Below are 16,799 nucleotides of genomic sequence, written 5' to 3' on the forward strand. Positions count from 1 at the left end.
CCAGCACTGCCTAAGGCAATGGACTAAAGCTCAGGGGGAGGAAACCAGTCTTGCTGTTGGCTGCCCTTAATCATCAGCAGTCACCAGGGCTAAGAATCTCAGGCTGGAAGGAAGCTCTGGGAAATTCAGCCCTCTGCTTGTCCAGTCCCTAGGGGAGGAGCCAAGGGACAGCGGTTGATCACCTTTAGTGACCCAGACTTCCTTCCCAAAGAGCCTCCCCTGGGAGGCCAGCACTGGTTGTGGTAAGGCTACTCCCAGTTCTGCTTCCACCAGCCCTCGCTCTGCCTCTGGGGTCCCCTGGAAAAAGGAATAAGATGCCTCTCTTCTCCATTCCATTCCTGAAAAGATCTGGACTCTGCTGCATTCTCTACAAGCTGATCAGCCCCTGTTCCCTCCATCGTTTCTCACAGGGATTGGCTTCCAGACCCCTCCCCACTCACTGCCCCCCTCAACCCTCCACCTCCTCTATCCTATCTGTAGCTGGTCCTGAAACTGAACACAATATTCCAGGTGTGGTGTGCCTGACCAAACAGAGAAACTTTCACCTCCACCCTTTAATATATTGTTTCTACTGATCTCATCTAATATGCATGTATTTTTCTTACAGCTGGATCACCTGCAGTAAAGAATGCTCTTTCTCAATTATGTCAACAACCTGCTTGTATGCCTGCTTGGCTGAGAACAAAGTTCTCTTATAGAAAAGTATGCTTGAGGTTTCAATTATCTAGAGACTCAGAGGTAACTGATTGAGTAATCCCCTATCTAAGAATTTAGAAATCTTTGCATCACTGTGTACAGGGGCTGGACAAAGTGTTGTCACATGCTTTGTAACAGCAAAAATGTCCTGAATGTCCATCCAGAAGGGATTGGTTTAATAAAGTATGGTGCACTTATTCAATGGAATACTATACAGCATAAAAAAGAACGGGGAAGGCTGCTTTACAATGACACAGAAAGGTGCCCATAAAATATTGTTAAGGAAAAAAAGTAACGTACAAATTTACATGTATAACAGGAATATTTTTTTAAAACAACAACATACAACTATGTGTGTATGTGTGTGTGTATAAAATCTCAAATGTGTATAGAAGAAGGTCTGGACAGATAAACATCAAACTGCTACTAGTAGACAGCTCTAGAGGAGAAATTGGGATAGGGGACTAGAATGAAAAGAAGCTTTTATTTTACCTATAGCTCTTTACATGGGAAACCTAGTCCTGTTCTATTTTTTTTAATTAATTTTAAAATACAGCAGGGACAGGGCAGGGAAGAGAAAGAAGAAAGAAGACAACTTCACTTTTTACTTTATACCTTTGTATTGGTTGGGTTTTGGGTCTTTTTTTCTCTCCAATGAGCCTATGTTAGTTTGTAACTTTTTAAGGGGAGATTTTTAAATAATTTTTTTTTTTTTAATTTAAGTATCTTGACAATAATGTCAGAACAATAAGGAAAGCCTATTGTTTTGGCACCAAATAAGGTTGAAGGGCTGTGGGCAGGGGTGAGGGCCTCCTGGCCATGTATCTGCTTCACGTGGACAGACAAGGCTATAGGGATATGATCACAAATCAGAAGGAAAAGTCCAGGAGCAAGTTTCCTAGTAGAGGAATTTGGTGGATGGAGAGTTGGCAACTACAGAGGAGAGGTTCAGACTGGAACCTACCAGGAAGGATCTGGCTTCAGGAAGGTCAGGGCTGGCCTTGAGGTGGCAAAGATGGAAAGAGAAGCACCAGACTTTGTGGGAACAGGTGCAAAGCTCCCTGCCCACTGCCTGTGAGTCCTCACACCCAGCCTGACACATGCTTTGCTGGAGAGGAAGGTGGGTTGAGAGAGGTGCAGAGCTTGGTTCAAAGCCACACAATTCCCAAGGGACAAAGTGGAACCATCACCAGTCCCCACCCTGTGCACCCCACAGCCAACAGCCCCTTAAGGAGGGCTAAGAAGACAGCACAAGCAAGCCCAGCCCACTTTCCTTCCCCACATGTATGCCTCCTCTCAGCTCCTGGAACCTACAGTGCACACACTCCATGATTAGAAGCCTATTTCCCTCCCAGCAGCTGGGACCTCACCCAATCCAGAAGGACCTCAACTATCAGCTACAGGACAAAGGACACTAGCCCAACCTTGGGACAAAAGGGATGGGGAACTTAACTGACCTTCTGTCTCCTAGTCCCCAGGATGCCCAGAGCTGGTGTATCCGATGAAGGGTTTCTCCAACCCTGTAACTGCCCCCTCTAAAAGGGAAGATGACAGTTTTGAGAATTCCTTTATACCAAATATGATGGAAAGAGGGTTGAACGGGTTTAAATCCTGACTCTGCTCCTTTACCAGGTGACGCTGAGTGATCTCACTTTCCTTACTTCTCCCTATGGAAATGCTGGGATGACCAACTAGAAACCGTAGAGCTCTTTGTAGATTTTTAAAGTTCTATCCCAACAGGAGCCTTAATGGCTAGGAAGGGGACAGCTGGACAGGGGTAAGACCACTCAGATAAAAGCCAAATATGTCTTGTTTTAACAGCAAGAGCTGGAAACTACCTAATGAAAAAGAAAATAAGTAAATATAATGGGGCAATTTCTTATCATGGAATACTACACAGCCATAAAAAATGAAATGAACCTTAGTGACCCAGAGCTAGAGATATCAACATGGATGAATCTCACAAATATATTAAGCAAAACAAGCCAGTCTCAGAAGAATACAGACAATATGATAGCACTTAAGTAACATTTTAAAACATACAAAACTACTACATATTGCTTAGGGAGGCATATACTTATTAAAAAACATAGAGGAAAGCAAGAGAATCAACTCTAAATTTGGAAGGGAAGGGGAGAAATTTCAGGTGCACAGAAATGTGTCCTAGTGGATGCCCGGGTATCTGCATATTACCCTCTATGTCTGAAAGAGTCCTTCATATTTTCTAAAAGTTCATGTTGCTACCCGCAAACTCTCTTCCCAGGGGCTGGAATGGGAGGGGGCAGCACTTGCAGAGGCAGAAGTGGGGTGTAGAGGGAACAAGGTTCCCAGCCCTCTGACGAGGCTGGCCATGATAAAGGCGGAGGGCAATGGCTAGCTTAGTGAGCACTCTTCAGTGTGGGTGGAGACCAAACCAAAGGCCCCTGACTCATGGGCCACCCCCCACGCCTGCCCTAAAAATATCAGCTCTGGCCTCTGAGTATGACTCCTTGGTGACATGACTCCCACAGCACCCCTCCCACTGCCCTCCCCCTGCGCACACAGCCATCTGCCTGGGCCACCCTGTACGCCCGCCCCGTAGGTGCTCAAGGACACCGGGAACAGCCTCTGGGAGAGGGCCTCAGGAAGAGGAAAGCTCCACGAGGGGGGCAGTCCTCAGACAAAGACCCAGCTGCTCCTCAGGCCAGTCATCCGTTCCCATCGGAAGAGTGACTGTCCTGGGCCAGTCATGGGGAAAAACAGTGGCTGCCAAGTCTGTCTCTAGAGTTGGGGATCTTCTCCCTGCTTTCCTGTGCCTTCTTTTTGGTTAACTCTCCAGAGGACCCCAGACATCCTCCCGTCAAAGAAGGACAGGGAAAGGAGGGGCAGTGGTGCAGCCTTTACAAGCAGGGAGGGTGGGCACAAAAGGCCTGGCCAACCAGGAAAAGCTCAGAAACTGCTGGAGGCCCAATTGCTGGGCTACAGAATTTTTAGAGCTGGAAGAGGACACCCTGAGGCACCAGCCAGTGTAATCCCTTCATTTTGCAGCTGGGACACCAGAGCCAGCAAAGAGAAGAGACCTGCCCAAGGCTGCATGGGATGGCAGCGATGCAGAGGGGAGGCGACCTGGGTCTTCTGGTGGCCAGCTGTGCCCTCTTTGCCACACCACATTACTACCCTGCCTCTTTCCTTCCCTCTGTCCCCCAAAGTGGTCAGGTGAGCAATAAGGGAACGAAGAGGAAGTGAGAAAGGAAGAACCTGCACCAAGCCCCTCCCCCTCCTGTAAAAGCAAGCCATCAGTAACAACACTGGGAGGCAGAGCGCTCCCTGGCCCTGAGGGTGGAGGCCAAGTGGAAACTGGATGATCACCAGCTCAGGTGCTGGGTGCTGTTAAGGAAATTTGGGCGAGGTGTCCTCTGCACCCCTCGCACAGACAAACTTCCACGATTCCAATCAGGGATGGAAAGACATCTGGGACAAAGCAAAGGACGACACAGCATAGGTGGCAGAGGGTCAGAGGCAAGTTCTCCTGAAGCACAGAAATATGGACCATCCTCACCTTCTCCTACTGAAATCCCTTCAATATCCTTATGATTATCATCGTTAACAAGGTCAGCAGTGGGCATTTACTGACGGCTCACCGTGCACCAGCCCTGTGCTAAGCGCTCGACACGCACTGTCTCATTCATTCCCACCACTCTAGAAGGTAGCACTGATGTAACAGAATCTCACAGATGAGGAAGGAAGGGCAGTACCCACCCAGGTGTGCCCAACTCTGAAGCATGCACTCCACACCAGGGGTTCTCAAAGAGCCACTCAGACCAGCAGCCGCCTCACCAGTACCCACTGGATCAAATGTCAGGGGACATTGTCCAGCGATCTAACAAGCCACTCAGGTGGTTCTGATGCCTGCTTAAGTTTGCCAGTCAAATGCTCTAATCACTTCCCAATGCTGCCCACAGGGAAAAACTGACACATCTCTGCCTGGTAGTCAAGACCTTAGGGTTTTTCCTAGACTGGCTGGTCAGCTTCCTCAACCCAGCAGAGCCTTACCCCAAATCCACTGCCCAACTACCAAGTTCCAGATGGGGTTTAAGCCCCGCTCTGCACCTCATTATCTTTCTAGGGCCTGGCCTTGGAGTCACCTCCCTCCAGAAGCCCCCTGCCCACCTGGCACCCCCAAACTGCTCCACACTCCAGACTTACTGCCAGGCACTTGCTGCCACACAAGGGCTTCTAGACAGTGCTCAGAGCAATTCTTCCCCGTTCCACTACAAGTTCCTAGAGGGCAGAGCCAATTCCTTATGCACCTGAGCACCATGCCAAATTCAGAGCACTGGGCAGGAGGGTCCTCACAAAATTTTTGCTGACTATCAGAAGGAAAAAAAAATGCCTGGGGAAGCAAGTTCTGGTTCTCATCCCAACTCTGCCACCACCTCTTCAGGACAAGTGCCTTTCCATCTCTAGGCCTCAGTCTTCTCACCTGGGAAATGCACCATTATTCTAGTTTCTTCAATTCTACTCACCCATTGAACAAAGCCGGCAGCGTCTTACCCTAGACACTCTTATCTAGTGTCACGGATGCAACACGTGAAACTAAAGAGGTCCCTGCTCTCACCCTTCTCTTCTAGGAAAAGAGAAAAACAACAAACAAGTAAACACTGAAATAACTATATGCCAGACACTAAGTTCTACACATAAACTTTCTCATTCACAAATAAGCAAGATTATTTCAGAGGATGACAAAAGTATTTTTTAAAAAAATACAACAGTTTTATGACAGAAAGTGAAAAAAGGGTTACTTTGCATAGAAAGGTCAGGGAAGGCCCCTCCGAGGAGGTGACATTTGAGCTGAGACTTGACAGATAAGGAAGAACCAGCCATAGAAAGAGCTGGAGAAAGGTGTTCCAGGCAGAAAGAACAGCACATACAAAGACCTCAAGAAAAGACCAAGTTTGGCAGGGAAGAAAAGCAGGTGCCATGGCTAAACCACAGTGAGTGCAGAAATAAGGTAGTACCCAGTGGCAACCAGAGAGGGAGGCAGACAACCTTTTACAATTCTAAGGTGCTCAAATCAGGTCGGCCTGACCCAACCCAGGACATCCGGGCCCGAGTGACAAGCAGCACTGGGGGTAAGGGTATGAGTCAGACCCCATGGCTTCCTGGGGCCCCAAAGGACTGGTGTGGGCATAGGGGCAGGCACCAACCCTCAGCATGAGTGCCACGCCATATCCACAGGACACCCACAGGTGGGGGAAAACAGGGTCACATAAGTATGTAGAACACAGGACTCTCATGGCTGCTGCTTCCAGAGGGACATGATCAAGTGCTTCCATGAAGTGCCAGTCCCTGATCACATTATTTTCCCAGAACACAGCCAGGACAACAGCCTTGGCCAGTGGAAAGGGAACAGGATCCATGGTTCAAAGTTTACTAGTTTGGGGGGTAAGTCTTACCCTTTGGGACTCAGTTTCCTCACCTGAAAATTGAAGCTACTTATAGTGATGATCTCCTAGGGTTGTTGAAAAAATTAAATGAGAGACTGAATGTAAAGCACCATGCCTGGCACATGGTAAGTGTTCATAAATGTAAGCTGTTATTACTACCATTACTAGTTTTTCACTGCCTCAGGTTCCCTCTGCTGTAAAATAGGAATACTGATACATCACAGGATCGCTATGAGTTTGTACTAATAAATATCCCAGCTTCCTAGTGCAATATCCATTGTCAGGAATTAAAAAAAAACTTGTGAGTCCCCTTTCCTGACTTCTCATCAGATGCCGAATTCCCCTCTACCATACCCCACTGTTTGGAAAGTGAGTAAGTGCTGCTTAAATTCCATTTTGACTATACTGTGAAATAAAAATGATGCATTAGGAATCCACAGCTTCCCCTGCACTGTCATTCTGCAAAGGGGTGGGGATGAATGTTGCTGATTCTTCTGGGTAATCCACAAAAGTCCCGCCCTCCCCAACCAAAACACAATCGGTGGCCCAGTCACACAAAATTCCCACCCGCTCCCATACACAAAATTAATGAATGTACAATGCCATCGCTTCCATACACATCATCGTATGCACACAAATGTTCTACAGTAGAAAAGTCACCCATATGTAGAATCTCCACACCCAAAATCACTCCCAGAAACTCACTACAGCTACCCTGCACATGCACACAAATGTAGTCTCCTACACTGTGCAAATATGTTCAACAGGAACAGTAGAGCAGGGGTTCTGGCAGCAAACGCCAGCTTTCAAATCCTGACTTTGCAACCCCCTATCTGTGTGACCCCAGTCTCCAAATGCCTCGGTTGGAAGCAAAATGGGGGTAATAATACTACTCATTTTGAAGAGGAATGTGACAATTAAGTGAGTTTAATGCGTGTTAAGGGTTTAGATCAGCGCTCGGAAAGTGCCCCACGACAGGTGTTACTTTCCTTTCCATTCCTTGCGCACACCGTTTCCCAAGCGGGTCTCCCGCACTGTAAACAGACTCACGCTCGCACCTCCCTCCTCCCGCCGGCCGGCACCCGCCGCCCGCGAGCCCTGCACTCGCCGGCGCACCGTTTCCAGAAGCGCTCGGCTACGCAGTGCGCACGCGCACCCACCCTCCGCGAGGGGCAGGGATTCCCCACACAGCCGGACCCCCCAGCCGCCCCAGGAGGCGCCCCGAAACCGGGGACCTCACGGGCCAGAGCCCAGGAGCCGAGGAGGCCAGGCCACCTGGCCGGGCCTGCCCTCCCACTCGACGCTAAGTCACCGCTGAGGCTCTGACCCGCCGGGTCGCAGGCTCCCTTCCTCTCCCTCCACCCTTGCTCCGGCCGGCTTACCTGAGGGGGAGGGCCTTGAGGGACAGCGCCCCTCTCTCCGCGTCCAGCCCCGCGTCCAGTGACCGGGTAGCGGCCCAGGCCAGGCTCCAGCCGCGCAGCACTCCGCCAGCTCCTGGGAAGGGGCTGGGACGAGGAAGTGCCGGGGGCCGGGCTGCCCCACCCCTGGGAAAGTCCCCGGAGATTGACAGGCCAGTCGTCCAATCGCGCCGTGTTCTCCGGCGGGACCGCAGCCGCGGGGTAGGGCCCAGCGAGGTAAACAGCCGCAGAGCCCGCGGAGCGGCGGCGGGTGGCGCGTCCCACGGGCCCGCCGCTACCCCGGTCTCACCAGCCCCTGCCAGTCCTCCCCGCCTCGTGGTCGGGGATGAGGCTACGGCCACTTTGAAAGCCCAAGTTTCAGAGCCGAGACGAGCCGCAGAGACCACCCCACAACTTCCTCTGGCCGAGGGGCACCGGGCCAGAGCCAGGAAGGAACTTGCCGAAAGGCACGTAAGCATTTGGGGCTCGGCCGGAGTAAAGCTCAGGCCCCAGAGCTCCGTCCGGGGCGCTCCCGGACCGCGTAGCAGAGCCCAGAAACTCCGAGCTGGGGGGGCCCTTCAGGAATCCTCCTGTTACTGCTAACATTGACTGCCCCGGACATTGTAAGCACTTTGCATGCACGGCCACCCTAGTGAGACAGGTTTTGTACACCACCACCACCTGCCTTTTTTTTTTTTTTTACCATAAATATACGAAGCACAGAGAGGTTAGATGGCTTTAGTAAGTGGCTGAACCAAGATTCAAACCCAGGTGGACAAATCCAGAGCTGGCCACCTGCCCTGCCTACGTAGTACATCTTAGGTGGGCCAGATCACCCCAACAGATATGGGATTTCCCAGATCCATAAGGAACAGTAATTTGGTTAGGGAGACTTTTTTTTTCTCTTTTTAATATCATCATTTTATTTTAAAGAGGGTAAGTTTTAATTTCCGAAAGGATTTGAGGAGCTATTTCACACAGGCCCTCATTTTACAAATTGGGAAATCTGTCAATCAACTGTGATTGTGCCCACGGGCACACACACACACACACACACACACACAAGCACTCTCAGGCTCTGTGATATCCTGGGATCCCTTCAGTTACTTCAAAGGTGTTATCGAATTCTCAAAACAATATTAATTCAAGTTCATTTTAATTATGAAAATAAGCACACATATACCCAGATTTTGAAGAAAGGGAGGGAGCTGAGGAATGCAAACGCCAAAGCACGACTGAGTGTCACCCAGGGGAAGGGTGCAGGGAGATGAGAATCTACATGGCAGCCCTCAGGCATCAACTCTACCCATTGGGTCCACCCCCCCAACTGGTTTTCTTCCTGTTCTTCATTTGTACATCCCAAATGGCCTCTTCCTAGAATGCTGTCTTCTTAATCCCAGCCCAGGTCTTCTCACGAATACTGAAATTTACTTTTTTTAAAAAGTGAAGTCTCCAACTATTTGCATTTTGTTTCCAAACTATTTCGGCTGTTTTTGTAAAATGTCTAATGGAACTTAGAGAGTTCGGAAAATAATTTCATTCCCCAAAATGCCAGATGACTCCTAGGTGGGTTTTTTGGACAATGCCCTAGTATAACATAAAAATGTTACATATTCACCTTTTTGCCTATATTCCTACTTTGGGATAATTTTTCTTAACAATTACAATGTTCTAGAAAACTCATCTCTTCAAAGGCATGACCGCACCCACCTCTTCCAACCTTTTTTAAAAATTTTTTTTTAAAAATGTATTTTTATTGTTGAAAATATTACAAATGTCCCCTTTCCCCCCATTGATCCCCTCTACCCTGCACCCCTCCCCCCAGGGCTTCACCACACTACTGTGTCCATGAGTTATGCATATAAATTCTTAGGTTAATCTCTCCCCACCCACCCACCCCTTTTTAAGTCTTGGTTTGACTTCAGGACACCCCACCATGTTAGAGGCCATGGAGACTACTCTACTGATCATAATCCCTTATTTGACAGGTAGGTAAACCAAGGCCTCAATGTAGTAAAGGACTTGTTCAAGGTCACACACGTTGAATGATGCAACCATTGTTGGAACTCAGGACCTGGGCTCCCCGGCATATGTACACTTTTCACTGCACCATGTTGCCTTTACAATGTCATGATTTTTCTTACTGTCTTACAGAAACTCAGCACTCTTATGAATGTAGGCTATGAATTTAATTAATGGGGTCCTAACCCCTACTCAACCACTACCTGGGTGGCCTCTCTAAGCCTCAGTTCCTCTCTGAATATAGAGATGATAACTGTACCTACCCTTCAGGTGATCCTAAGGATAAATGAGATAATCCAAGTAAAGCCCAAAGCTTGGCACACAGAAGGCATTTGAGAAATGATAGTGGGTATAGGCATGGATTGCACGCATTGGATAGAACATCACAGTTAAACCCAGGAACACAGCCTCCCCATCCACACCCACTATGGGACCCTAGACTGGGGACCTGGCAGGGTGGGAAACAGGTTCCCTAGCCTCCCATATCTGGAAGAAGATTTCTCCCTTCTCCCCCCTTCTCCCCCCAGATCTGGAAGAAGATTTCCAAGCCAGGAAGCCGGGCCTGACAATGGGAGCTGAGTGACTCAGGCACCTGGGAACCTCTTGTTTTTCCAGAGTGACAACAAACACCTGTGCAAAGCCCCACCTGGGAGGACAATCAAAAGGCCACTGTTTTATTTTGCTTTGTTTTAAACCACACAGCTTCCCAATCTCCTTTCTGCCACTCCCTCCGCCACCTCCACCAATGCTGTTCCAAAGTCAGACCTAAATCCACACCTGAATAACATATCCCAAAGAAGAACAAAGTTGGAGGGTCACAATACCAGATATCAAACTATACTGCAAAGCCATTTTAATCGAAACAGCCTGGTATTGGCACAAGAACAGGCATATAGATCAATGGAACAGAACAGAGACCCCAGAAATCAACCCATGCCATCATGGTCAATTAATATTTGACAAGGAAGGCAAGAGCGTACAATGGAGTAAAGACAGTCTCTTCAATAAATGGTGCTGGGAAATTGGACAGGTACATGCAAAAAAAATTAAACTAGAACACCAACTTACTCCATACACAAGAATAAACTCAAAATGGATAAAAGTCTTAAATGTAAGTCACAAAACCAAAAAATTCTAGAAGAAAACATAGGCAGTAAAATCTGAGACATCTCACGTAGTAGTATTTTCACTGATATATCTCCTCGGGCAAGAGAAACAAAGGAAAAAATAAACAAAGAGGAGTACATCAAAATAAAAATCTGCACAGCAAAAGAAACCATCATCAAAGTGAAAAGGGAGCCCACTGTGTGGGAGAACATGTTTGCCAATGATACATCTGATAAGGGGTTGATTTCCAAAATATATAAAGAATGTATACAACTCAACACCAGGAAGACAAACAATCAAATAAAAAAATGGACAAAGGACCTGAATAGAGACTTCTTCAAAGAGGACATACAGATGGCCAAGAGACATATGAAAAAATGCTCAATGTCACTAATCAGAAAGATGTAAATTAAAACTACAATGAGGTATCACCTCACACCTTCCAGAACTATGATCAGTAAGTGAGCAAACAAGTGCTGGCGAGGGTGTGGAGAAAAGGGAGCCCTAATACACTGCTGATGGGAATGCAGACTGGTGCAGCCACTATGGAAAGCAGTTTGGAGGTTCCTCAAAAAATTAAAAATGGAACTGCCGTTTGACCCGCAATCCCATTTCTGGGAATATATCCTAAGAATCCTAAAACACCCATCAGAAAGAATATATGTACCCCTATGTTCATAGCAGCATTATTTACAGTCACTAAGATCTGGAAACAGCCCAAGTGCCCATCAGTAGATGAGTGGATAAAAAAGCTGTGGGACATTTACACCATGGAATACTACGCAGCTGTAAAAAAAAAAAAAGGATCTCTTACCTTTTGCAACAACATGGATGGACCTGGAGATTATTATGCTAAGCAAAGTAAGCTAGTCAGAGAAAGACAAACATCACATGATCTCACCTATATATGGAATCTAATGAACAAGATAAACTGACGAACAAAACAAACAGGCATGGATGCATGGAACAGACTGACGGATCTCAAAGGGGAGATTGGGGGGATGGGAAGAGATTAACCAAAGAACATCATATATGCATATACGCATAACCCATGGACACAGACAATAGTCTAGTGAAGGCCTGGGGTGTGGCGGGGGCTTGGGTGGAAGGGGCCAAAGTGGGGGGGAATGGGAGACATCTGTAATACTGTCAATAATAAAAAAATAACTTTAAAATATCGTATACTTCTACAAAAAAAAATACCCCAATATAACTGATTGAGCTCTAAATCAAGCACCTAAAGAGAAGTAGAAGCTGCATATTTAAAACACTAAAAGGTAACGTTTGTGGAGTATTTGCTATGTGCTAGGCCTGCACTTTTACAGAATGTGTCTTCCAACCACCCCAGAGGTTAGGACCACTATCATCCGCATTTCTCAGATGAAACTAGGGCTTGGAGCTGTTAGATGACTTGGACAAGGTCGTATACAGCAACAGGTAACTGGAGCAGGAAGATCCAGGCTCTTAAATTCTTAACAGTCTCAAGCATTATATTATGGAGCCTTGCCAGCTATCAAGACATAGAACTCAAAATGCCAGTCCTTTTAAAGGGCTGTTAGAAAGGATCAAATCCAGCCTTTTTCCTGTAGGGATGAAGCCACTAAGGACTGAGAAGCAGGGATGTGCCAGAGATCTTACAACAAGTTTGTGATTAGTACTTGGGATTAGAGCCTAAGTCTCCTGCTTCCAGATCAGTGCTATTTCCACACACCTCACTGACGGGAAATGGGGCTTCCAAAGCAAACAAGCACGCGTATCATGCCATTTCGTGAACTAGTGAGCCAGGGCCTTGGCTAGGGGGTCAGTCAAACTCAGGGCAAGCTGCCAATGAACAAGAAAAAGAGCAATTGTGGGTCTGAGTCCTGTCCTTAGATCCAGTCTCACGTGTCCATAGCCTGAGGCCATCTCAGGAATGTAAAAACCCTCCCCTGGATTCTAGGTGCTTTTTGCTGTTGGGTGTGTGTGTATGTAAGAGAGATTTCAGTGATAGTTAAATGAGAAATGTGTGTCAAGCACGTGACGTTGACTAAAGTTGTACTAGGTAATTGTGTCTTTTGGTAACAAGTAAATAAGTGAGCAGAGTCTGAGGTCCCTGCTTCCCACCCTCAGTCTGAGAAGACTTTTTTTTAAATATATCTTTATAGATTTCAGAGAGAGGAAGGGAGAGGGAGAGAAACATCAATGATGACAGAGAGTCATTGATCAGCTGCTTCCTGTGTGCCCCTTACTGGGGATCAACCCTGCATGTGCCCTGACCAGGAATCAAACTGCGATCTCCTGGATCTCAACAGCTGAGCCACACACGCCCAGCCAGGCAAGAAGACATTTTTAATTCTCTCTACCTACATTCCAAATAACTGAATGAGGGCATAGATAAAACCAGTAAGAGAGCCTTCACTGTGCACGTTCATATGGCACCCATAGTTCCTGGAAGCCCCAGGCCTCCCCTGCTCCAGCTGCTCTCCCTCTGGGCTCCCTGTCTCCAGGTCAGGGTATCATATACCCACACTTGCCCTTCCCTCCAAGAGGCAAGTCCTGTGAGGGTTAGAGCATGAGCTCTGGAGGCAGACAGACCTGGGCCTAGATTACAGCCCTGCCACAGCGATTACCCCTCCTGACCGTTCTCCGTCTGTTTCCTCACCCATAACATGAGGGTCAGAACAGTGCCCAGCCCACAAGGTGGAGCAAGTGAAATGCCACAGGGCCTGGCATCAGCGAAAAGCAGCAGCGATAATTGTGATGACCAACCCTACAGAGCGGGCAGGGACTGTTTAGCTCCTCTTTCCGGTGAGGACCCCATGGCCTAGAGGAACCTGCCCCAGACATCACAAAGTGTGTTCTCGGAACTGCCAGGCCTAGAAGGTCTTTCCTGTTTTTCTCTTTGTCCAGCCCAACTATTTCCCCCGAATCCCTGGACCTAGGGTTTCTAGGGCACCACTGGAGGAGAGGAAAGAGCAAAGTGACACTGGGGGACATTCCTAGCCTATGTGGCCTTGCCAGGCCCCTCCCATAGTTCCTAGGAGCCCCAGGCCTCCCCTGCTCCAGCTGCTCTCCCTCTGGCCTCCCTGTCTCCAGGTCAGGGTGTCAAGCAGATCTGGGTTTAGATCCAAACTTGCCCCTTGTCATCCTCCTGGAAGTGGGAAGCAGTCAGCCAGGCCCAGCCCAGCCCCTGAGAGAGGCAGACCCATGGGAACCAGGGCATTTTCTAATCCTGGGAAGCCCTGGCAGGGCCCTGAGAGCAATCAATCTGCCTTCAGCCTCACCCCATGTCATCTCATGCTCCCTCTTCCAGGGCCCCTCCTGCTTCTCCCACCCAGAAGCCATTGTCAGTGACTTGGCCTCCACTCCTTGCCACTCCTAGCCAGGGACTTCCCTGGGCTGGGCCTCTGACCAGCTTTGGAAAATCTGGACTGTTTGCGATCAAAGAGGAGCCGCATCACCACTGTCTGTCATGCCTTCACCCACTCCTGGTGCCTCGGGCTCTCTGTTAAAGGTTCAAACAGAAAGGTCCAGCTGGCCCAGGAGGAAAGCAGGTTGGGAAGTGCTCCAGAGATCCACTTGCTCCAGTGTTAGAGGGTGCCAGCCTCCCATCGTGTCCCCAAGGAAGGTGGGGGTGGACTCCTACCTGGTCACTTCCTGTCTAGCTTTAGATCACTAAAGTTCCCAACACATCCACACACACCCCTCACACACAGACACACACTCACATAATGACCCAAACATCCCTACATACCTATACACTCCCCTCACATACAACCACACACATAATGACCCATACCCCCACAGACACACACCTATACACTCCCCTCACACACACACACACATGACCCAGACACCCACAGACACATACATACAAACACAAAACATGCCTACACACTCACACAGACGTACACATATACACCTCAATAGATCGGACACACATACTCGCAAACATAGACACACGTACTCACACACACACACACATCTGTGTTCACACTTATGAACCTACTCCCCTTTCTTGGGGGAAGAATAGGCTGAAGAGAAACCTTTCTTTTCCTTCCCTTTGGAAAAACTAGTTATGGACTAGAAAAAAGGACTGTCTGAGAAGGCCTGGCTAGAAGAAGAGGGCAGAAAGAGGAAATAAAAGGGGGGAGAGAAGCAAGAGAGTGGGGCCCGGCAAGCAGGTAGAGAGGCCCAGAGCCCAAGCCCTGAGTCGGGGGAGAGGGAGTGGAGCCGGGCAGCCAACCCCAGCTGGCAGGAAAGTGGGAGGCCGGTGGCTCGTGGCCCAGAGGTGGGAGGGTCTGGTGGGCCCAGCACCCCTGTGCAGTGAGCCCTTTGCCCTGTCCTGCCTGGCTCACCGCCCCCAGGCTGGTCACTCACCTGGAGAAGGCTGGAGAAGACCGGGTGTGTGCGGCGGGGGCTGCTGGCCTGTGACGGCTGCTCCGCTCGCTGTGCTTCTGCAGGAAGGAGGGCTGGGCTGGGCTGACTTTTAGGCAGGAGGGGAATTCCCCGCGATGGAGGAGCCAGGCAGCCACACAAGGCCCAGCAGAGGCCCCTTCCCACCCCCTGGCAGAGCACAGGCCCCTTCGTTATCAGTCCCCACCTGTCACTTCCCAGCCTGGCTGCCGCTCGCTGTGAATTCCAGGGAGAGGAGAAGGTTCTGGGGAAGGGCTAAAAGCCTGCTAATTCTGTGGCTGGTCTGACAGCTGGCACAGGACAGGGGCCACCTGGCCTCCCCACCCCCCCACCCCCCACCTCCCACCCCCAGGTTCTCCCAAGGACCTCTATTTCCTCCTTTGCCTAAGGTGGGGGATTCCAGTGCTCAGGACCCTGAGGAAATCACCAGATGCCCAGCCCACATCCTCCTGCCCCCAATCCTATCCCATCTGTTTCCACTTAGTCTCTGTGGATTCTCCACAGGGAAGGAAGAGCTTGCTCCTTCCCTCTGTGCCAGGTCTCGTTCCGATGTCCAGTGGGGTCTTAAAGACCTACCCACCAAGGAGCAGCCCAGCTCTGCACCAACCAGCTAGTGCTCTGCCTCCCCATCCTGAGCCTCATTGATCCCTGCTGTAAAATGGGGATGAGGAGTCCTGCTTTGCCTGCCTCCTGTGATGGCAGTTAATGTAGAACAATGGTTCGCAGACATCCTTTGTAAACTGTTGACTGCTTTACACACAAGCTCTGAGTTCATTTCATTATCTGCTGGTGCCTGGGGAGTGTGTGGGAGGGGGCCCTCTGGACAGCTGGCCTTTCTCCATCATCCCTGGTTCTGGAGTTTCTTCATTTTTACAGTTCCTTCAAGACCACTTGCAGTCTTACAGACCGCTGAGGATACAGGAATGGACAAGTCAGACCTGTTTCCTACCCACTCAGAACTCACAGATTCGGGGACTGCCCTGTCTAGTACAGTAGCCATTAGCCACACATGGCTATTTAAACATAAACTAGTTAACATTAAATAAAATCAGTAATTCAGTTCCTCAGTAGCACTAGCCACATTTCAAGTGCTCAGTAGCCACCTGCGGCTCCCACATTAGCCTGCACATGTATAGGACATTTCCATCATTGCAGAAAGTTCTATTGGATAGCATTGCTCTGGGGGCTGTAGGTAAATTAATAGCTAATGACAACAAAGCATAGTAGAGATGTGTTTTGGCAGAAGAAATACAGGAAGCTACAGCAGCCTGGACGAAGGAGCATCCGATCAGGATTTGGGGACCTGGGAAATCCTCCTGGAAGAAGTGACACCTTCGCTGAGACCTGAAAGTAACCAAGCAAGAGCATAAGGAAGAGTGTTCTCAGCGAAAGGAAGAGACTATGCAAAGACAAGAGGGCATTCAGGGAACTTAAACTGTGCACTCTGAGTGGAGCGTGGAGTTTGAAGCAGGCAATGGGGAAGTGACATAGGCAGGTAGGGCCTGGAGAAACAGGCAGGCCAGTTCGTAAGGGGCCACATTCAGCCCTGGGTGGGGGGTAAGAGGTGAGGGAGGGGGAGAGTTCACTGACTCCAATCCTTAACTGCTCCTGTGCCCTTCAGACTGGGATTCCACGGGAATGGTAGAGACACCCCTGGCTCAATGGCCTCACTTTACAGATGAGGAAGTGAAGGGCAGACAAGGGAAGTGACTGTCCAAGTGAGTAAATGGGGGGACTTCCTGGCTCCTAGCCCAGT

At 49.1% G+C, this 16,799-nt stretch overlaps 1 protein-coding gene across 6 annotated transcripts in view; it reads right to left on the minus strand.

The window, feature by feature from the left end:
• Positions 1 to 15,083, minus strand: part of TNIP1 (TNFAIP3 interacting protein 1) — a 49,480-nt gene extending 34,397 nt beyond the window's left edge. The window contains exon 1 of one of the 6 annotated variants that reach the window (XM_081136835.1): positions 15,008 to 15,083. The gene's annotated coding sequence lies outside the window, so the exon portion shown is untranslated. Of the gene's footprint in view, positions 1 to 7,504; positions 7,681 to 15,007 lie in introns of those variants that run through there. The other 5 variants (XM_081136837.1, XM_081136834.1, XM_081136836.1 and 2 more) reach the window with 5 other exon arrangements.
• Positions 15,084 to 16,799: the final 1,716 nt, after the last annotated feature.

The sequence above is a fragment of the Miniopterus schreibersii genome (assembly GCF_964146895.1).
Source record: "Miniopterus schreibersii genome assembly, chromosome: 4".
NCBI classification, from domain to species: Eukaryota; Metazoa; Chordata; class Mammalia; order Chiroptera; family Miniopteridae; genus Miniopterus; species Miniopterus schreibersii.